This window comes from Schistocerca nitens, chromosome 10 (genome assembly GCF_023898315.1).
Source record: "Schistocerca nitens isolate TAMUIC-IGC-003100 chromosome 10, iqSchNite1.1, whole genome shotgun sequence".
Lineage (NCBI taxonomy): Eukaryota > Metazoa > Arthropoda > Insecta > Orthoptera > Acrididae > Schistocerca > Schistocerca nitens.
The window spans coordinates 188014066-188038352 of record NC_064623.1 but is presented as its reverse complement, the minus strand read 5'-3'; the positions used below and the strand labels follow the sequence as shown (position 1 = coordinate 188038352).

The following is a 24287-nucleotide window of genomic DNA, read 5'->3' as shown; positions in this document are numbered from 1 at the left end:
AGGCACTCAGTCCGGAGCCGCGCGACTGCTACGGTCGCAGGTTCGAATCCTGCCTCGGGCATGGATGTGTGTGATGTCCTTAGGTTAGTTAGGTTTAAGTAGTTCTAGGGGACTGATGACCATAGATGTTAAGTCCCATAGTGCTCAGAGTCATTTGAACCATTTGATTGTGGTTCGATGAACCCCCTGCCAAGCACTTAAATGTGAATTGCAGAGTAATCATGTAGATGTAGATGTAGACCTTTTTTGCTTAATTAGTTCTAGATGTGATTCTTCAGGCTTTTGGGCTTGATGCTTTAACCAAGCTTGGTGTCTTCTTTCTAATGCCTGGTCACATTCTTCATTCCCTCAACCACTCGTGTTTCTTCCTGGAGCCATTCTGCTGTGGATTTTAATTTAGTGGTTAATTCTTCTAGCGTATAATAGTTGATAAATCCTTCACCTGATTTCCTAGTGTATTACGCATTTTTTGTTAAGATTGTTGGGTCGAATTTTCTTCTAGTTTTTCCCTGAGGTCTTTTCTTTAGCATTGGTGTTATTTTATTTTGATCTTCACAACATAGTGGTCTGAGCCTGAGTCTTCTCCGTTTAAAACTGACATTGTAGATTTCACAATGGTGAATTTCAGCCATGCGTACGTGGTCCAGTTGCCATTCGCCCTTTCGGAAACTAGGGTGTTCCAACATTTTTAATTTGCGAGGTTTCCTTTTAAAACAAGTTGATTTTGAGACCAGGTTATGGTTTCTACAACTTTCAATTGACCTTTGACCATTTTTGTTGGTCCATTTATGAAATCTCTGTATCTTCTTTCTTACCCCAATTGAGCACTAAAGTCGCCAAGGAGAATTTGTATGCTTGATGAAGGAACGGTGATTAAGACTTGATCCAGGAAACCCCAAAATGCCTGTGTTTGTCCTTTGTCCTTCAGAGTATTATTTTTCTGATTGGTGGGAGCATGTGCATTGATAATTGTGTATGTCTTATTTGCAGATTTCAAAGTTTTTAAATGTACTGAACAATAAAACCACAGGTAATGGTTAAACCATAGAGAACAAATCACATGTGTGGCTCCGTAAACGTAGCACGCTCAGTAGTGATAAGTTCAGTATAGTATTTACTGCGTTTTTACATTACAAGCTAATGGCGGAAGGTCCATTTACAATTCCAAACATCAGTGAAATTTACAATAGTAAAATAACATAGCTGGATTAACCGAGCGGTCTTAGGCGCTGCAGTCGTGGACTGTGCGGCTGGTCCCGGCGGAGGTTCGAGTCCTCCCTCAGGCATGGGTGTGTGTGTTTGTCCTTAGGATAATTTAGGTTAAGTAGTGTGTAAGCTTAGGGACTGATGACCTTAGTAGTTAAGTCCCATAAGATTTCACACACATTTGAACATTTTTTGAAAATGACATACCAAAACAATTAAAATATAAAGGAATGAAAACAGTACAATAAAATATGGTGTACCCTCACTGGGCATGAAGTAAAATTATGCAGATCATAAAAATGCCTTAGCGCTGCCTCTAATCGGGCCCACTAGCTGATCGGTCAGTGCGTCTGACTGGCATGCAGTTGGCCCCAGTTCGATTCCCCGTCGGGTCGGAGATTTTCTCCACTCGGGGACTTGCTGATGAGCACAACTCATCACCATCGACACGCAAGTCGGGTAATATGGCGTCACCTGAAAAGACCTGCAATTCGCCAGCCGAATTCCCCAGGTGGGGACTTCTGGCCATTATCCAAACCAAAATTTCACATTTTCAGCGCTGTCTCTCGGCTTACAGAATAAAAATGTGGAATAAAGCAGCATTAGAATGCCGAAAGGCATGAAACTAGCCAGTGGCGCAGAAAAATGAACAAATAAGTAAAATAAAGGAATATACAACAGTTATGGGCAATGAAATAAACAACCTGTTGTATGGAATTGTAAATGGATCATCTTTCATTAGCTTCTCGCAAAAACACATTACACGCTGTTCTGAATGTTCCGCTACTGAGCGAGCTATACTTACGTCTCCACACAAGACATTTGTTCTCTATGGTTTAACTATTATCTGTGGTTTCATTGTTCAGTACATTTCCAGTTTTTTTAATTATATTACTTCACTATAATCTCAATAAATTTCGCTGCACGTGTCTGACGTCACATTTTCTTCCTTTTCAATCATGTAAGCGACGACTTCAGTTCATGAAACTTCCTGGCAGATTAAAACTATGTGCCGGACCGAGACTCGAGCTCGGGACCTTTGCCTTTCGCGGGCAAGTGCTCTACCAACCTTTTTTTATCTTATTTTTTATGTTGTTTGTTCAATTTGTTCGTGGCGGACACCCTTTGACACTCGTTCAGGTCGTTCGTTGATCCGTTACTCAGTTTTTTACTGCAGAAGGCAGCTAACCCTCTGACCGAACACGCTGAGCTACCGTGCCGGCCAATGTGTGCCCGGACAGGGAAACTGAGCTACCCAAGCACGATTCACGACCCGTCCTCACAGCTTTAATTCCGGCAGTACCACGCCTCCTACTTCCAGTTCGAGACTCGGCCCGGCACACAGTTTTAATCTTCCAGGAAGTTTCATATCAGCGCACACTCCGCTGCAAAGTGAAAATCTCGTTCTGGACTTCAGTTCATGGTAGACTCTTGTCTATGTCACCTGTTGTTATTTGGTGTGTAACCGTGTGATACTTACGTTTGCACTTACGATCCATTGTTAACTATCTTATACTTGTTCCTGATTCTCGCCTTTGGTGATTTTTAGCACTGAAGATGAAATATGGATCTGCTGTAATAAAACAACTGATTCCAATATGAATTGCCGTTCTTTTCTCTATTGTCGAGAAGAGTTTATTGAAATCTACAAAAGTTATAAAACTAGGTTTCTGTCTCTTCATTGTATCCTCTAAATTTCTACAAACTGGCTTCTACCACTTGTTCCATCCTTCAGTAGACAATTCGTCTTACTGCTTTACAACCATCGCTTATAAAAGTAAAGATTAGGCAATACTCACACATGCCGCCCCCTTAACTCAACCATTCACAATGCGTTGTTGTTGTTGTGTTGTTGTGGTGTTCAGTCCTGAGACTGGTTTGATGCAGCTCTCCATGCTACTCTATCCTGTGCATGCTTCTTCATCTCCCAGTACCTACTGCAGCCTACATCCATCTGAATCTGTTTAGTGTATTCATCTCTTGGTGTCCCTCTACGATTTTTACCCTCCACGCTGCCCTCCAATGCTAAATTGGTGATCCCTCGATGTCTCAGAACATGTCCTACCAACCGATCCCTTCTTCTAGTCAAGTTGTGCCACAAGCTGCTCTTCTCCCCAATTCTATTCAATACGTCCTCATTTTGTGATCTACCCATCTAATCTTCAGCATTCTTCTGTAGCACCACATTTCGAAAGCTTCTATTCTGTTCTTGTCCAAACTATGTATCGTCCATGTTTCACTTCCATACATGGCTACACTCCATATAAATACGTTCAGAAACGACTTCCTGATACTTAAAACTATACTCGATGTTAACAAATTTCTCTTCTTCAGAAACGCTTTCCTTGCCATTGCCAGTCTACATTTTATATCCTCTCTACTTCGACCATCATCAGTTATTTTGCTCCCCAAATAGCAAAACTCCTTTACTACTTTAAGTGTATCATTTCCTAACCTAATTCCCTCAGCATCACCCGACTTAATTCGACTACATTCCATTATCCTCGTTTTGCTTTTCTTGATGTTCATCTTATATCCTCCTTTCAAGACATTGTCCATTTCGTTCAACTGCTCTTCCAAGTCCTTTGCTGTCTCTGACAGAATTACAATGTCATCGGCGAACCTTAAAGTTTTTATTTCTTCTCCATGGATTTTAATACCTACTCCGAATTTTTCCTTTGATTCCTTTACTGCTTACTCAATATACAAATGGTTCAAATGGCTCTGAGCACTATGGGACTCAACTGCTGTGGTCATTAGTCCCCTAGAACTTAGAACTACTTAAACCTAACTAACCTAAGGACATCACACACCCATGCCAGTGGCAGGATTCGAACCTTCGACCGTAGCAGTCGCACGGTTCCGGACTGCGCGCCTAGAACCGCGAGACCGCCGCGGCCGGCGCTCAGTATACATATTGAACAACATCGGGGAGAGGCTACAACCCTGTCTCACTCCCTTCCCAACCACTACTTCCTCCGTTTCGTATCCGTCGACTCTCATAACTGCCATCTGGATTCTGTACTAATTGTAAATAGCCTTTCGCTCCCTATATTTTACCCCTGCCACCTTCAGAATTTGAAAGAGAGTATTCCAGTCAACATTGTCAAAAGCTTTCTCTAAGTCCACAAATGCTAGAAACGTAGGTTTGTCTTTTCTTAATCCATCTTCTAAAATAAGTCGTAGGGTCAGTATTGCCTCACGTGTTCCCATATTTCTACGGAATCCAAACTGATCTTCCCCGAGGTCGGCTTCGACCAGTTTTTCCATTCGTCTGTAAAAAATTCGCGTTAGTATTTTGCAGCCGTGAGTTATTAAACTGATAGTTCAGTAATTTTCACATCTGTAAACGTCTGCTTTCTTTGGGATTGCAATTATTATATTTTTCTTCAAGTCTGAGGGTATTTCGCCTGTCTCATACATTTTGCTCACCAGATGGTAGAGTTTTGTAATGCGTAAGGTAGCCAAAAACCTCATCTTTTAAATATCGCAGTGCTCGAGTGTGCTAACGAAATTCGTGATGTTTGCTTGTAGTGAGGAGTTTGGTAGGGTAATTCAGAAGTTACTGAAATCATTCAGCTGCACGAAAAGTAGACGAGCAGCGGTCCGGCTCGGCTTCGCTCGGGTTGCACGAGTTTCTACGGCTGGACGCCTTGTCTGGTGTAGTGATAATTTTGTTCATGGGCCACTGCATAGATTTACGATTAAAATCCGAAGAACAAGTTGAGGTAACTGAATATTAATGCACTGTCCGCGGCTAGTTTGCAGCAAATCGTTTTTACTATTGTTTTGCCGCACCTTCTATCTCTTTTGTTGGTTCGATCGTTCTCTCGAAAGTTCCCCTCAGAGGGCTTCTTTTGCTATTTGGACGTGTGCGCGTTGCCGTTAGAGATGGCTAAAACCGACTAGTTAAAACGGATATAGGTATTCTAGTTATGAATAACCGGTATTTTTCGGTCTTTGTTTGGTTCAAATGGCTCTGAGCACTATGAGACTTAACTTCTGACGTCATCAGTCCCCTAGAACTTAGAACTACTTAAACCTAACCAACCTAAGGACATCACACACATCCATGCCCGAGGCAGGATTCGAACCTGCGTCCGTAGCGGTCGCGCGGTTCCAGGCTTTGTTTGGTCTCGGTTATAACAGCTCTTCTTATTTTTTACTAATAACCGGGTACAAAAAACCGAAACATCAATTAGCTACAGCAGGAGTTCTACAATTTTTCGTTTTTAAATAAACCTTTTTTAAAGGACGAATAATTTTGATTCGTAAAATTTGCATTGCTTTGAAATATTGTGTTATAGAAAATGGAAAAAGCGGTCAGCGCTATTTTAATAATGAGGACGGGAACGAGCAACGAACACATGGCATAAGAATTGATACAACGTTACTGAGACAATAATGCATCTGTTATCACGCGACGTGACTTCTTAGGTGCTACGCATGTACTTGGAGTGCGCAACACTTGCCCTATCTGCTCTATACCGTAGTCTGTGACTGTAGTCGTTGGACATAAGTTGTATGTCAGAAGTGTACGAGTGGTAGTTTGGAAGTATTTAATGAAGTGCAGTATCAGAATGAGATTTTTCACTCTGCAGCGGAGTGTGCGCTGATATGAAACTTCCTGGCAGATTATAACTGTGTGCCCGACCGAGACTCGAACTCGGGACCTTTGCCTTTCGCGGGCAAGCGCTCTACCATCTGAGCTACCGAAGCACGACTCACGCCCGGTACTCACAGCTTTACTTCTGCCAGTATCTCGTCTCCTACCTTCTAAACTTTACAGAAGCTCTCCTGCGAACCATGCAGAACTAGCACTCCTGAAAGAAAGGATATTGCGGAGACATGGCTTAGCCACAGCCTGGGGGTTGTTTCTAGCATGAGATTTCTGCAATATCCTTTCTTTCATGAGTGCTAGTTCTGCAAGGTTCGCAGGAGAGCTTCTGTAAAGTTTGGAAGGTAGGAGACGAGATACTGGCAGCAGTAAAGCTGTGTGTACCGCGCGTGAGTCGTGCTTCGGTAGCTCAGATGGTAGAGCGCTTGCCCGCGAAAGGCAAAGGTCCCGAGTTCGAGTCTCGGTCGGGCACACAGTTTTAATCTGCCAGGAAGTTTCAAGTGCAGTATCAATGAAGTAGAATAATCCACATGCCTTAAAAGATTAAAAATTGCAGAAGCCACAATAAATTTGTGACATAGTGTAAGGAGAAAATGTAAATCTTAACGGCTCATTCATAGTTCCAATAAAAATAGAAAGCAGTTTATCTACTGCCTGTGTTTACACAATACGTCTTTATCTCCTCGTAGCGCTTGAAAACGAACAAATTAACACGAAAAATAGAGTTCTTCAACCTCAGTTTACAACCTTTGGCACTGACTATTCGTAATGTCCAGTTAATGATATGATACCCAATTACCACATGATTTTTGAGCAGTTTCAAAAAAAACTAGAATGAATAGGAGAATGCTGGTGATTTTTTTGTGAAAGTCGTGGACTAAGTTTTCTTTTATTTGCCGATTTCATTTAATATTTTGTTCTACGAGGATTCTATATCTACATCTACATGGTTACTCTGTAATTCACACTTAAGTGCCTGACGGAGGGTTCATCGAACCATTTTCAGCCGGCCGTTGTGGCCGAGCGGTTCTAGGCGCTTCAGTCTGGAACCGCGCGACCGCTACGGTCGCAGGTTCGAATCCTGCCTCGGGCATGGATGTGTGTGATGTCCTTAGGTTATTTAGGTTTAAGTCGTTCTAAGTTCTAGGGGACTGATGACCTCAGATGTTAAGTCCCATAGTGCTTAGAGCCATTTGAACCATTTGAATTTTTGAACCATTTTCATGCTACGTCTCTACCATTTCACTCTCGAATGGTGCATAGGAAAAAAGCAACACCTAAATCTTTCCGTTCGAGCTCTGATTTCTCTTATTTTATTATGATGATCATTTCTCCCTACGTAGGTGGGTGTCAACAAAATATTTTCGCATTCGGAAGAGAAAGTTGGTGATTGAAATTTCGTAAATAGATCTCGCCGCAAAGAAAACCGCCTTTGTTTCAGTGACTGTCACCCCAGCTCGCATATCAGCGACACTCTCACCCCTATTGCGTGATAACACGAAACGAGCTGCCCTTCTTTGCACTTTTTCGATGTCCTCCGTCGATCCTACCTGGTAAGGATCCCACACCGCGCAGCAATATTCCAGCAGAGGACGGACAAGTGTAATTTAGGCTGTCTCTTTAGTGGGTTTGTCGCATCTTCTGTGTCCTGCCAACAAAGCGAAGTTATTATATATTCCCCACAATATTAACTATGTGGTCTTTGCAATTTAAGTTGCTTGTAAATGCAATTCCTACGTATTTAGTCAAATTGACAGTCTGTAGATTTGTGCGATTTATCGTATACCCAAAATTTATCGGATTTCTTTTAGTATCCATGTGGATGACCTCGCACTTTTCCTTGTTTAGTGTCAATTGCCACTTTTCACACCATACAGAATTTCTCTCTAGATCATTTTGTAATTTGAATTGATCGTCTGATGATTTTACTAGACGGGAAATTACAGAGTCATCTGAAACCAATCTAAGGGGGCTGTTCAGATTATCATCTAGATCATTTATGTAAATCAGGAACAGCAGAGGGCCTATGACACTACCTTGCGGAACGCCAGATATCACTTCTGTTCTACTCGATTATTTACCATCTATCACTCTGAGCAGATTCAGAAGGATGTAGGTTGCAGTAGGTACTGGGAGATGAAGAAGCTTGCACAGGATAGAGTAGCATGGAGAGCTGCATCAAACCAGTCTCAGGACTGAAGACCACAACAACAACAACTCCGAATTGTGACCTCTCTGAAAGAATACAGTGACACAACTGAGACGATACTGAATATGCACGTAAGTTGATTAATAGTCACTTATGAGGAACGGTGTCAAAACCCTTTAATAGTGGCAACAATTTGTTTACAGCTCGTACAAAATAGATACGTGTTTCAAGGTTTTACTAACCTTCAAAGTATTCACCAGCATTGTGTATAAGCCGTTGCCAAAAAAAATGGCTCTGAGCACTATGGGACTCAACTGCTGTGGTCATAAGTCCCCTAGAACTTAGAACTACTTAAACCTAACTAACCTAAGGACATCACACACATCCATGCCCGAGGCAGGATTCGAACCTGCGACCGTAGCGGTCGTGCGGTTCCAGACTGTAGCGCCTTTAACCGCTCGGCCACTCCGGCCGGCATAAGCCGTTGCCAGCGATGTGGAAGTCGTAGGATACTCTTAGCAGTGCCAGTTGTGTTGACAGTTCGAACGGCGCCCGACGAATCTGTAGCAGTTCTGAAGCGAACGCCGTGAAGTGTTTCCTTCAGTTTAGAAATCGAGTTGAGGTTACGAGGGTTTAAGACAGGGGAATGCAGTAGGTGGTATAGCACTTGGCAGCCCCATTAGTTAAACGAATCAGTAACAGCTTGCACTGTGCGTACTTGAGCATTGTCCTGCAAAATGATGATCAGGTCCCGCAGAAAATGTCATCACTTCTCTCTAAGCTGGTCGCAAGTTGTGTTCCAAAACTGAACAGCATAAAGACAGAAGTGGTGACATTTACTGCAGGATTTGACCATTATTTTACAGGACAATGCTGAAGCACGTACAGTGCAAGCTGTTGCTGATTTGTTTTACTGAGGGGGCTGCTAAATGCTATACCACCTACTGCACTCCCCTGTCTTAAGGCCTCGTAAGCTCAACCCGATTTCTAAACTGAAGGAAACACTTCACGGCATTCGCTTCAGAACTGCTACAAATTCGTCGGGTGCCGCTCGAACTGTCAACACAACTGGCACTGCTAAGAGTATCCTACGACTTCCACATCGTTGGCAACGGGTTATACACAATGCTGGTGACTACTTTGAAGGTCAGTAAAAGTTTGAAATTCGTATCTATTTTGTACGAGCTATAAATAAAAAGTTGCCACTATGAAAGTTCCAACCCTCGTTTTGTCCTGAAAGTGAGGGAGTGAACATTTTTCAGTCTTTGTTCGATTTACAGGCCAACGGCCTTGCCGCAGTGTTAACCCCGGTTCCCTCGTATTACCGAAATAAACGCTGCTGGGCTTGGCTAGCATTTGGATGGTTGACCGTACTGTCTGCCGAGCGCTGTTGGCAAACGGGATGCACTCAGCCCTTGTGAAGCAAATTGAGCTACTTGACTGAGAAGTAGCGGCTCCGGTCTCGACAACTGACGTACGGCCGGGAGAGCGGTGTGCTGACCACATGCCCCTCCGTATCCGCATCCGGTGACGCCAATAGACCGAGGATGACACGGCGGTCGGTCAGTACCGTTGTGTATTCCGAGGCCTGTTCGGAGTTTAGTTTTAGTCCGATTTCCACGTTTATTACAGGAAATAATAGGAATAAAAAACCGAAAATCGGTTATTTCAGAAAGTGTTTGTGCAGTGTGATAAAGGAAATAAAATTAAATTTAATCTACTTCCTTTATCACACTGCACAAACGTAAACACAATATTATTCAAACTGTGTGCCACTAGTATTAAACATAGAGATAAATCCTTCGCTAGGCAACCACCTTTGGCTCACGCAGCCTAAACCTTCCACGGCCTCTCAACAACCGCCTCTGCTTGCGACTCTCTGCGCCACTGGGCATTGTCGCCCTCCAAAGAACAACCACTTACAGATACTACACACCAGTACCCTCACATACTAGAGACCACTGTATAAACACAAAAAAATTATTTACTGGTTACTAAACAGATATAAGTGGGACAATTGTTAGTGGCGAGGCATCATTTGTCCAAAATATATCTGTACTTACGTAAAGATGAAGTATCATTATTATAAAACTTCCTGGCAGATTAAAACTGCGTGCCCGACCGAGATTCGAACTCGGGACCTTTGCCTTTCACGGGCAAGTGCTCTACCATCTGAGCTACCGAAGCACGACTCACGCCCGGTACCCACAGTTTTACTTCTGCCAGTATCTCGTCTCCTACCTTTCTTAACTTTATAGAAACTCTCATAGTTACTATGTGGTGACAGTTTTTCCACTTAGTTGCACACTTAATATCATTTTCACGTCCATATTTCAGTTTTATAAAGTTCAGCTGCATATTTCACTATAACGATGTGCACTCGTGAAATACACTGTGTTTACATACAAACATGAGGGTTATGGTCAAAGAACTTAGACGTAGCAGGTGTAAAGATGTTGCTCATACAGAAACATGTAGGTTATGGTCAAAGAAATTAGCCACAGGAAGTGCAATGGTGTTGCACATATAGAAACTTAAAAAGCTATTGTAGACTGCGAGGTTTTTTGATACACATTATGAAATTTTTTGATCCACATTTTTGTCGGAGAACTTAGATCTAGGAAGTACAATGATGTTATATATATGAAATTACTAAAAGCTACTACAAATTAAAAAATGACAGCTAGAACTGTTTTGCACCACACTGTTGGCAGAGAACATGGATATAGAAAGTACAATTATTTGTATAACATAGCTGAAAGAAAATTTAGTGTCCTAACCGGCGGCACGTCCCGAAGATGAGCTGAAAGAAAAATACTAATTATTTTCTAGTACGGCGCCTAACAATGGTCAATGTTCCGTTAAGGCCACGCCTACTCAGGACACTAAAAGTTTAGCTTTACAAATCATTACATACTGTACACTAATTTTAAGTCATGAACAACTGTATTTTAGTTTCGTTTACAACTTATATAGACTGTTACAGCAAGATGAACCTCAGACAATCGCTCTTTTTCCTTCGAGTCCAAGAACAGAAGAAGACCAAAAAAAAAGTTCAGTCACAGTATCTCGATTGTCCATGGAATATTTTGCAACACAGTGCATTACATTACTCGTTGGTGCACGGCGCCAGCTATTCATACAATAACTATCACCACATGGCACTTACAAATTTCAAATTCATGACCACCAGGAGATACAGTACAGTTTCTGTCAGTACCAGGCTAGTATTTTGCAATGTTAATCTGGTACTCGGTTTCATTGTTTGTTATCAATGAGTATTTAATACTAATGATAGTAATTTCTGTTTGTTGTAAACCTTATCGACCTCCCTGGTCGAGTTATTGGTTTGGATCTGCAACTAAAGTTGCGTGCGCTCAGCCTGGAGGTACCCAAGTGTGGGTCAAGTGTGTGTGTATGCTTGTACTTGCACGCTCTCTTACCCCACGCTGAGGAGCCATTCGGGTTACGGGTGTACATTTTTACTGGCAATCTGCCATTTGGTTGTTGTTGTTGTGGTCTTCAGTCCTGAGACTCGTTTGATGCAGCTCTCCATGCTACTCTATCCTGTGCAAGCTTCTTCATCTCCCAGTACCTACTGCAGCCTACATCCTTCTGAATCTGCTTAGTGTATTCATCTCTTGGTGTCCCTCTACGATTTTTGCCCTCCACGCTGCCCTCCAGTACTAAATTGGTGATCCCTTGATGCCTCAGAACATGTCCTACCAACCGATCCCTTCTTCTAGTCAAGTTGTGCCACAAGCTCTTCTTCTCACCAACTCTATTCAATACCTCCTCATTAGTTATGTGATCTACCCATCTAATCTTCAGCATTCTTCTGTAGCACCACATTTCGAAAGCTTCTATTCTCTTCTTGTCTAAACTATTTATCGTCCATGTTCCACTTCCATACATGGCTACACTCCATACAAATACTTTCAGAAACGACTTCCCGACATTTAAATCTATACTCGATGTTAACAATTTTTTCTTCTTCAGAAACGCTTTCCTTGCCATTGCCAGTCTACATTTTATATCCTCTCTACTTCGACAATCATTAGTTATTTTGCTCCCCAAATAGCAAAACTCCTTTACTATTTTAAGTGTGTCATTTCCTAATCTAATTCCCTCAGCATCACCCGATTTAATTTGACTACATTCCATTATCCTCGTTTTGCTTTTGTTGATGTTCATCTTATATCCTCCTTTCAAGACACTGTCCATTCCGTTCAACTGCTCTTCCAAGTCTTTTGCTGTCTCTGGCAGAATTACAATGTCATCGGCGAACCTCAAAGTTTTTACTTCTTCTCCATGAAATTTAATGCCTACTCCGAATTTTTTTCTTTCCTTTACTGCTTGCTCAATATACAGATTGAATAACATCGGGGAGAGGCTACAACCCTGTCTCACTCCTTTCCCAACCACTGCTTCCATTTCTTGCCCCTCGACTCTTACAACTGCCATCTGGTTTCTGTACAAATTGCAAATAGCCTTTCACTCCCTGTATTTTACCCCTGCCACCTTCAGAATTCGAAAGAGAGTATTGCAGCCAACATTGTCAAAAGCTTTCTCTAAGTCTACAAATGCTAGAAATGTAGGTTTGCCTTCCCTTAATCTATTTTCTAAGATAAGTCATTGGGTTAGTATTGCCTCAAGTGTTCCAACATTTCTACAGAATCCAAACTGATCTTCCCCGAGGTCGGCTTCTACCAGTTTTTCCATTCGTCTGTAAATAATTCGCGTTAGTATTTTGCAGCTGTGACTTATTAAACTGATAGTTCGGTAATTTTCACATCTGTCAACGTCTGCTTTCTTTGGGATTGGAATTATTATATTCTTCTTGAAGTCTGAGGGTATTTCACCTGTCTCATACATCTTGCTCACCAGATGGTAGAGTTTTGTCAGGACTGTCTATCCCAAGGCTGTCAGTAGTTCTAATGGAATGTTGTCTACCCCATGGGCCTTGTTTTGACTCAGGTCTTTCAGTGCTCTGTCAAACTCTTCACGCAGTATCGTATCTCACATTTCATCTTCGTCTACATTCTCTTCCATTTCCGTAATATTGTCCTCAAGTACATCGTCCTTGTATAGACCCTCTATATACTCCTTCCACCTTTCTGCTTTCCCTTCTTTGCTTAGAACTGGGTTTCCATCAGAGCTCTTGATATTCATGCAAGTGGTTCTCTTTTCTTCAAAGGTCTCTTTAATTTTCCTGTAGGCGGTATCTATCTTACCCCTAGTGAGATTTGGTGCGTATCCAAATTACAGTGTCTATTAGTCCCTCAGAAGCCCCAGTAACAGTATACCTCGATTTATTTACTCTTGTTCGATTCTCGTGTGACTATTCTTTCAAACGACTTAGTACATTGTTTCTTGTTATTGCTAGGAAGGTTAACTTGTAATGCTTATGAGTGGGCCGCTCCTATACTGAAGTTTTATTTGTTGGTTTCCTTAAAAATAACCTTCAAGTGCCCGTTTAAGTAATGCTGTGTACGTTAATTTTTATCAAACTTGTTTTGCTGTATGTTGTTTGGTATATGTTGACAGCCTTGTATCAGCGGTTGCTGTTCTGCTAGTCCGAGGCAGTGACGCGTTTTCCTCCTGATTCGTCAGCTCACCCGTCATCGCACGAGACCTGTGGCGGGTCACATGCGTTTCTGCAGATCTCTCGTTCCAGCCTCAAGCTGAGTAGTTTGCTGTCATTTTTTTGGTATCGTGCGCCGTCTTAGCTTTAGGGATTTTTGGGGAAGTAATTTATTCAGCGCATCTATTATTGCAAGATCCTTGTGGGCGTGTGATGAAAGCCTTTGGGGAAACTGAGCACCGAGTTGTTGATTTGCTTCTAAAAAAATAAGGGTTTAATTGTCATTATCATTTTAATAGTGATTTAGAAGACCGGCAGTTTATTTAAGTACGTAACTTGATTTATGTGTAACCGCTTTGTGGCGAATCTGTGAAGTATTACTATTTGCTCCGGTTTTTACACTTGCGGCTGGCCAGCTTGGCCGTATTTGTCTATATGGTAGCAGAGTAATATTAAAAACTTCCTGGCACATTAAAACTGTGTGCCGGACCGACACTCGAGCTCGGGACCTTTACCTTTCGCGGGCAAGTGCTCTACCAACTTTTTTTTTTTTTTTTTCGATATTGGTCGTTGCGTTTGGTCTGGGCGGACATCACAAGACATCCGTTCAAGTTGATCGTTGATTATTTGACTCAGTTTTTTTTATTACAGAGAGCACACAGCCCTCTGACCGAACACGCTGAGCTACCATGCCGGCAAAAGACCTAAGTCTACATAGTCGGTTACGAGGTTTGACATCATGCTAATCTTCTCTGTATCGTTCCAATTTTAGTATAAGTACCGCCGAAGCGAGTACGACTAACTGAGCTACCCAAGCACGACTAACGCCCCGTCCTCACAGCTTTACTTCTGCCAGTACCTCGCCTCTTACCTTCCAAACTTTACAGAAGCTCTCCTGGTAGAGCACTTGCCCGCGAAAGGCAAAGGTCCCGAGTTCGAGTCTCGGTCCGGCACACAGTTTTAATCGGCCAGAAAGTTTCATATCAGCGCACACTCCGCTGCAGAGTGGAAATCTCATTCCAGAATAATATTGTTTTATGACACCAAAGTGTCGTCATTTGCCTTAAGCTCCCTAGTATTGTTCGTAACAGAAAAAAATTAGCTTGACTGTGCACCTCCAGGTGGTGAGGTGGCTAATGGACTTTGGATACCAACATTCTACACTGAAGAGCCAAAGAAACTGGTACAACTGCCTAATATCCTATAGCGCCCCCACGTGCACGCAGAAGTGAAGCAAGACGACGTTCTTTTGGACTCGAATAATGTCTGAAGTAGTTCTGCAGGGAATTGACAGCATGAATCCTGCAGAGCTGTCCGTAAGAGTACGAGGGCATGGATATCTTTTCTGAACAGTACGTTGCAATGCATCCCAAATAAGCTCAACAGTGTTCATGACTGGGGAGTGTGGTGGCCAGCGGAATTGTTTAAACTCAGAAGAGTGTTCCTGGAACCAATTCAGGACGTGTGAGGTGATACATTGTCCTGTTGGAATTGCCCAAGTCCGTCGGAATGCACAATAGACGTGAATGGATGCAGGTGATCAGACAGGTTGCTTACGTACGTGTCACCTGTCAGTGTCGTATCAGGGGTCCCATATGTCTCCTACTGCACACGCCCCACACCATTACAGAGCCTCTACCAGCTTGAATAGTCCCCTGCTGACATGCAGCGTCCATGGATTCATCTACATCTACATCTACATCCATACTCCGCAAGCCACGGTGTGTGGCGGAGGGCACTTTGAGTACCTCCATCGGTTCTCCCTTCTATTCCAGTCTCGTATTGTTCGTCGAAAGAAAGATTGTCGGTATGCCTCTGTGTGGGCTCTAATCTCTCTGATTTTATCCTCACGGCTTCTTCGCGAGATATACGTAGGAGGGAGCAATATACTGCTTGACTCCTCGGTGAAGGTATGTTCTAGAAACTTCAACAAAAGCCCGTACCGAGCTACAGAGCGTCTCTCTTGTAGAGTCTTCCACTGGAGTTTATCTACCATCTCAGTAACGCTTTCGCGATTACTAAATGATCCTGTAACGAAGAGCGCTGTTCTCCGTTGGATCTTCTCTATCTCTTCTATCACCCCTATCTGGTACGGATCCCACACTGCTGAGCAGTATTTAAGCAGTGGGCGAACAAGTGTACTGTAACCTACTTCCTTTGTTTTCGGACTGCATTTCCTAGGGATTCTTCCAATGAATCTCAGTCTGGCATCTGCTTTACCGACGATCAACTTTATATGATCTTTCCATTTTAAATCACTCCTAGTGCCTACTCCCAGATAATTTATGGAATTAACTGCTTCCAGTTGCTGACCTGCTATATTGTAGCTAAATGATAAAGGATCTTTCTTTCTATGTATTCGTAGCACATCGCACTTGTCTACATTGAGATTCAATTGCCATTCCCTGCACCATGCGTCAATTCGTTGCAGATCCTCCTGCATTTCACTACAATTTTCCATTGTTACAACCTGTCGATATACCACAGCATCATCCGCAAAATGCCTCAGTAAACTTCCGGTGTCATCCACAAGGTCATTTATGTATATTGTGAATAGTAACGGTCCCACGACACTCCCCTGCGGCACACCTGAAATCACTCTTACTTCGGAAGACTTCTCTCCATTGAGAATGACATGCTGCGTTCTGTTATCTAGAAACTCTTCAATCCAATCACACAATTGGTCTGATAGTCCATATGCTCTTACTTTGTTCATTAAACGACTGTGGGGAACTGTATCGAACGCCTTGCGGAAGTCAAGAAACACGGCATCTACCTGGGAACCCGTGTCTATGGCCCTCTGAGTCTCGTGGACGAATAGCGCGAGCTGGGTTTCACACGATCGTCTTTTTCGGAACCCATGCTGATTCCTACAGAGAAGTTGTCTCCATACCTCTAGACGTTCATCCGCTCGATGCAATCTGAAACGAGACTCGTCCGACCAGGCAACATGTTTCCGGTCATCAACAGTCCAACGTCTGTTTTGACGGGCCCCGGTGAGGCGTAGAACTTTGTGTCGTGCAGTCATCAAGCGTACACGAGTGGGCCAACAGCTCCGAAAGCTCGTATCGATGATGTTTCGTTGAATGGTTCGCATACTGACAATTTTTGATGGCCCAGCACTGAAATCTGCAGCAATTTGCGGATGGTTTACACTTGTCACATTAAACGACTCTCTTCAGTCGTCGTTGCTTCCGTTCTTGCAGGATTTTTTTCTTGCCGCAGCGATGTCGGAGATTTGATGTTTTACTGGATTCCTGATATTCAACATACACTCGTCAAATGGTCGCACGATAAAATCCCCACTTCATCGCTACCCCTGAGGTGCTGTGTCCCATCGCTCGTGCGCCGATTATAGCACCACGTTCAAACTCACTCAAATCTTGATAAGAAGCCATTGTAGCAGCAGTAACCGATCTAATAACTGCGCCAGACACTTGTTGTCTTAATCAGAATTATGTTAATACCTTCAGCTGTTAACGGGCGTTGATATATATCAACGGGGACAGGTGAAAATGTGTGCCCTGACTGGGACTCGAACCCGGGATCTCCTGCTTACATGGCAGACGCTCTCCATGTGAGCCACCGAGGACACAGAGGATAACGCGACTGCAGGGACTATCTCGCGCACGCCTCCGCGAGACCCACATTCTCCCCTTGTATGTCCACACACTATATTCGTAGTTTCCCACCCCAACACACTCATTACTCGTGAAAGACATTCTTACCAAGTCCCGTAAGTTCGGGGAATATGTGTGCATCTTCACAGAAGGTCATGGCCGGTGTAGCCAGAGCTATATACTTATATGGATATGGTGTCTGTTCTTTCCCCTTCGGACATGTCCAAAAGAACAGACACCATATCCATATAAGTACTTGTTGTCTTATACAGGCGCTGCCGACCGCAGTACCGTATTCTGCCTGTTAACATCTCTGTATTTCAATACGCATGCCTATACCAATTTCTAGGGGGCTTCATTGTATGTACTTGTATCTAATTTCTTGCCTTGGTCTAGACCTGGAGCTTTCTGTTTCAGTGGGGATCAACGCATTTTAGTGCCTTTTGTTGAACATCTGTTGAACTTACATTCAAGTTCTGTAGAGGGATTAGTCCACAGCTGTGATGCTAGTCGCACGGACAAAGTGCCGCCACAAGTTTATTTAATCGATTAACTGTCTGGCTCGCTCCTGTTTGTTCTGTTTTTCGCCTCTTTTTCTCTCTCGCCTGTGGTTTGCTGTATCTGTAGCTCGCTGTCTGTATGAGCTTTAAAGTTACAACATACTGCTAATTGAAAATATCTGATGTTTACTTTCAAAACTACTCCTCCCTCCACGTGAATTTATTTAAAGATACCGAGCGAGGTGGCGCAGTGGTTAGCACACTGGACTCGCATTCGGGAGGACGACGGTTCAATCCCGTCTCCGGCCATCCTGATTCAGGTTTTCCGTGATTTCCCTAAATCGTCTCAGGCAAATGCCGGGATGGTTCCTTTGAAAGGGCACGGCCGATTTCCTTCCCAATCCTTCCCTAACCCGAGCTTGCGCTCCGTCTCTACTGACCTCGTTGTCGACGGGACGTTAAACACTAACCACCACCACCACCATTTAGAGATAATAATAATATTGCTGTCGGTTGCCCATCTGGCTTCGACTGTTTCGGTGGCGCTGAGTCCGCCATTACGTGTTCTAAAGAATATTTCACTGTTTGCGAGTGAAGCTCGCAAATGAAAATAATTCTAAGTGCTTTTATGAATTTTCAACACTCAGTTTTCAATATTAGTTTATATTTTGGATTACGAAATTTATCCAGAGATTTAACAGTGCAAGGCTTATGTGAGGCTTCATCTCTGGTTTAAGATAGTAGGGATTAAAAGTTAACTCAGTGCCCAGAGAGATAAATTTAGAGAAATTCTTTGGAGTTATTTCAATAATAAGCAGGTGTTTGTACCATTTTTCTTTCTGTGTAACGTTAGATTAATTTGCAGAGAAAAGAAATCATTTCATGCTCTATATTATCACTGTGTTAGTTGCAGGTTACTTTACATTGTAATGTGTTGAAAGAGAGTGTAACATTTCCATTAGTAATAAGTAACTTTTTGCATGCGTATTAAGATTACGTTACGCTACGTATATTTAAGGTGCGTTTACTCGCCCTCAAAATATGCGTGGCGTTCCAAAAACAACATTCATAACTTAAAGTGCTACGTTACATTATCATTCCTGTGGGTTACGACAGACACCTGGGTGCGTATTTGAAACCATACGTAGCAGTCGGCAATGCCGGCACGGTAGCTCAACGTGTTCGGTCAGAGAGCTGGCTGGCCGGCCTCTGCAATATACAGGGTGTTACAAAAAGGTACGGCCAAACATTCAGGAAACATTCCTCACACACAAATAAAGGAAAGATGTTATGTGGACAGGTGTCCGGAAACGCTTAATTTCCATGTTAGAGCTCATTTCAGTTTCGTCAGTATGTACTCTACTTCCTCCATTCACTGCCAGTTGGCCCAATAGAAGGAAGGTAATGTTGACGTCGTTGCTTGTGTTGACATGTGACTCATTGCTCTACAGTACTAGCATCAAGCACATCAGTACATAGCATCAACAGGTTAGTGTTCATCACGAACGTGGTTTTGCAGTCAGTGCAATGTTTACAAATGCGGAGTTGGCAGATGCCCATTTGATGTACGGATTAGCACGGGGCAATAGCCGTGGCACGGTACGTTTGTATCTAGACAGATTTCCAGAACGAAGGTGTCCTGACAGGAAGACGTTCGAAGCAATTGATCGGTGTCTTAGGGAGCACGGAACATTCCAGCCTACGACTCGCGACTGGGGAAGACCTAGAACGACGAGGACACCTGCAATGGACGAGGCAATTCTTCGTTCAGTTGACGATAACCCTAATGTCAGCGTCAGAGAAGTTGCTGCTGTACAAGGTAACGTTGACCACGTCACTGTATGGAGAGTGCAACGGGAGAACCAGTTGTTTCCGTACCATGTACAGCGTGTGCAGGCACTATCAGCAGCTGATTGGCCTCCACGGGTACACTTCTGCGAATGGTTCATCCAACAATGTGTCACTCCTCATTTCAGTGCAAATGTTCTCTTTACGGATGACGCTTCATTCCAAGGTGATCAAATTATAAATTTTCACAATCAACATGTGTGGGCTGACGAGAATCCGCACGCAATTGTGCAATCACGTCATCAACACAGATTTTCTGTGAACGTTTGGGCAGGCATTGTTGGTGATGTCTTGATTGGGCCCCATGTTCTTCCACCTACGCTCAATGGAGCACGTTATTATGATTTCAAACGGGATACTCTACCTGTGCTGCTAGAACATGTGCCTTTACAAGTACGACACAACATGTGGTTCATGCACGATGGAGCTCCTGCACATTTCAGTCGAAGTGTTCGTACGCTTCTCAACAACAGATTCGGTGACCGATGGATTGGTAGAGGCGGACCAATTCCGTGGCCTGCACGCTCTCCTGACCTCAGCCCTCTTGACTTTCATTTATGGGGGCATTTGAAAGCTTTGTCTACGCAATCCCGGTACCAAATGTAGAGACTCTTCGTGCTCGTATTGTGGACGGTAAGTGTCTCATTTCCTAATCTAATTCCCTCAGCATCGCCCGATTTAATTCGACTACATTCCATTACCCTCGTTTTGCTTTTGTTCATGTTCATCTTATATTCTCCTTTGAAGACACTGTCCATTCTGTTCAACTGCTCTTCCAAGTCTTATGCTGTCTCTGACAGAATTACGATGTCATCGGCGAACCTCAAAGTTTTTATTTCTTCTCCATGGATTTTAATACCTACTCCGAATTTTTGTTTCCCCTACTGCTTGCTCAATATACAGATTGAATAACATCGATCAGAGGCTACAACCCTGTCCCACTCCCTTCCCAACCATTGGTTCCCTTTCATGCCCCTCGACTCTTATAACTGCCATCTGGTTTCTGTACAAATTGCCCCTGCCACCTTTAGAATTTGAAAGAGAGTATTCCAATCAACATTGTCAAAAGCTTTCTCTAAGTCTACAAACGCTAGAAACGAAGGTTTGCCTTTCCTTAATCTTTCTTCTAAGATAAGTCGTAAGGTATAAAAAATAAAAATAAAAAAACTGAGTGAAAAGATCGACAACGGATATATGTGACGCCCGCTACGACGAAATACAACGAACCAAATTTCATCCCCTCATCCCCCTCTACACGCAATTCGCCGAAGTGGCGTCAACCCGAAAGACTTGAACCAGGGGAACGGTCTACCCGACGGGAGGCTCGGGTCACACGGCTTTTCCATTTTACTGTGGCAGATTGTTACGGGAGTCTGTCATTTATCACTCCGGCAACCTGTGGCCACGATACTATTTCTAGTTGGTCTTTAGAGCTAAGCTACGCGTTCTCCAGTAACCGGTGAGAATAATTGTGCTTTTTACACTTTTCCTGTTCCCTGAACTCCCAGTAATGTGTTTACTCTCCCGTCAAGTTTTGAAGAGTGTCGTGACGTCAGACTGATGGTGTTTCGTTAAGTTGTAAATCAGCAGCTATTGTGTGTAACAGATACCACTACTTTGGTCCTTGATTAGCGTCTTATGTTTTATGAATATCGATTGCTCCTGACAACAAATTCATGTTCCAGGTATTTCTATCCAAATAATCTGTTCTGTTTAATGCATTATCAAGGCCACATTGATGACTGATGTTTAAGAAAACTCACTAAGCAGCCATTTGACAACGGGGCTTGTACTTCTGTGTTTATCATTATCGGAGCCAGGCTCTTAAGTTAAGGAATCTGTTTATCTAATTTGTTATCCTTTTGTGACTTAACCAACTGTAATTCGCTACTGAAGTTGTTTGTAATGTGGGGACAGTTACAGAAACTTGTTATTGTTTGATTCCAAGCTGTCATCACTGCTAATTGAACTGTCTAATTGAACTGAGTGCCTTCTAATGCAGTAAATCGTGTCTTATAAGCAGATACGATTTTGAAAAGGCTGTTTGCCTATGCTTAATGTTCTTTCGTATATGTGTGCTTAGGATTTAAATTTTAAGCGTTCTTCGCTAACTGACGCAGTTTTTTTAATCTCTTCACTGTTTTCAACTTCGGCATGACGTCATGTACAAGGTTTAACAATATATATTATAGCTGCAAGTTCATATTAGCTTGACCAAGTGGTAATATTGTAAATGAATTACGTCAAAATTTCGTAAGCATAAATGGAGCACTATGGGACTTATCTTTTCAGGTCAGCAGTCCCCTAGAACTTAGAACTACTGAAACCTAACTAACCTAAGGACATCACACACATCCATGCCCGAGGCAGGATTCGAACCTGCGACCGTAGCGGTCGCGCGGTTCCAGACTGTAGCGCCTAGAACCGCTCGGCCCCCCCGGCCGGCTCGTAAGCACAGTTACGTAACTCAGCTTAGGATTTAACTGATGGTAGTGTTCGAGAGTGGCGTAGGGGCCACGAAGCCATGGCTCCAAGTTGTCAAGAAGGCACTGTACAAGCTGGTGGGGGCTTCATAGTGGTGTGGGCTGTGTTTGCACGGAATAGATCGGGACGTCTGGTCCGACTGATCCGATAATTGACGGCAAATGGTCATGTATTTTGCTACCTGGAGACCATTTTCAATCATTCACGGACTTAATGTTCTCATACAACAGTGCAGTTTTTATGGATTACAATGCGCAATGTCACCGGGCTACCATTCTTAACGATTGGTCTGAAGAATATTCTGGATAGTTCGAGCGAATGATTTGGCCTCCCAGATCGTCCGACGCGAATTCCATCGAACATTCATGAATATAATCGAGAGGCCAGTTCCAGCACAAAATCCTGCACCGTGAACAAATTCGCAATTACGGACAGCTGTAGAGGCAACATGGTGCAATATTTCTGCAGGGGACTTCCAACGACTTGATGAGTCCATGCGACGTCGAGCTCTTTAATTTTCCTGTAGGCAGTATCTATCTTACCCCTGGTGAGATAAGCCTCTACACCCCTACATTTGTCCTCTAGCCATCCCTGCTTAGCCATTTTGCACTTCCTGTCGATCTTATTTTTGAGACCATTTTATTCCATTTTGCTTGCTTCATTTATTGCATTATTATATTTTCTCCTTGGTCAATTAAATTCAATATTTCTTCTGTTACCCAAGGATTTCTACTAGCCCTCGTCTTTTTACCTACTTGATCCTCTGCTGACTTCACTACTTCATCCCTCAGAGCTACCCATTCTTCTTGTACTGTATTTCTTTCCCCCATTCCTGTCAATTGTTCGTTTATGCTCTCCCTGAAACTCTCTACAACCTATTTATTATTATTATTAATTCCTTCACTCCTTATGTGGAGCATAGGGCTGCAACAAAGGATCGCCGTCTTGTTCTGTCTTCTGCTAGAACCTCCATTTCTTCCCACCCTATCCCTTGCTGATGGCCTTCTGCTTCAACTGACCGTCTCCATGTAATTTTGGGCGTGCCTCGTCTCCGTCCTCCTTGCGGGATCCAGTCAAGTGCTTCTCTCGCAATATGTTCATTTGGTGCCCGCATGTCTTTAGTTTTTTCGGCGTTAATTTTCAAGCCAACTTCCTTCGCTGCAGATTTCAGATCCTCTAGCTTCTTCTCTTTCATGTCATTGAGGCTGTGGGATAGGTCATCTGCAAAATCTAGGTCTTCTAGATATGTCCCATTGCTCAATTTTATTCCTCTCACTGGCTTGCTCTATTACAAGATTAAGTACTATGTTAAAAAGTATCGGTGAGGGGATGCATCCTTGGTTAACTCCTGTTTTCACCGCTATTGGATCTGAAAGCAGACTTTGATGTTGAATTTGGCATGTGTAGTTTTCATACATGCACTTGATTAGAGCTATTATTTTCTTGGGGATTCCAAAAGTTCGCAGTGAACTCCCAATTTTTGTTCTAGTTATACTGTGAAATGCCTTTTCAAAGTCTACAAACAGCATGTAAAGTGGTGACTGGTATTCATATGAATGTTCTGCCATTATTATCAAGGTGTTTATCTGGTCAGTGCAAGAGCGACCTTCCCTGAATCCTGCTTGTTCCCCTCTTATTTTCTTGTCTACATGTTCTTTTATCCTATTTAGAATTATTCGTGAAAGTATCTTACTTGTGATTGACAGCAGGGTGATACCTCTCCAATTATCACAAACGTATAGGTCTCCTTTCTTGGGGAGCTTGATGAGCAAGCCTCTGTTCCAGTCATTTGGTACTTGTTCATTCATCCATATGGCTGTCGGGCTGTGCTATAGCCAGTGTGTAAAATTTGTGATTACAGATTGGTTTCCTGTAAATCACCATCAAACTCTTGAACTGTTATTGTTCAAAATGGTTCAAATGGCTCTGAGCACTATGGGACTCAACTGCTGAGGTCATTAGTCCCCTAGAACTTAGAACTAGTTAAACCTAACTAACCTAAGGACATCACAAACATCCATGCCCGAGGCAGGATTCGAACCTGCGACCGTAGCGGTCTTGCGGTTCCAGACTGCAGCGCCTTTAACCGCACGGCCACTTCGGCCGGCTGAACTGTTATTGTTGTAACATAATGTCATCATAAATTGTAATATGAATTAAAGAGCATGTTTTATCCATTCTGTGAAAGTTAACACAAGATTTTTGAGTTTTAATATTAAAGTATGGACCTCTGTGTAATAAATTATTTTAAGCAAAATGTGTGAAATAATTTCAGCCC

General features: G+C 43.0%; 1 protein-coding gene and 1 pseudogene across 1 annotated transcript in view; both read right to left on the bottom strand.

The window, feature by feature from the left end:
- LOC126209983 (uncharacterized) overlaps positions 1 to 24287 on the bottom strand; it is a 300774-nt gene that overhangs the window by 242625 nt on the left and 33862 nt on the right. The window lies entirely within an intron of this gene.
- On the bottom strand, positions 14296 to 14353 carry LOC126210890 (U6 spliceosomal RNA; annotated as a pseudogene).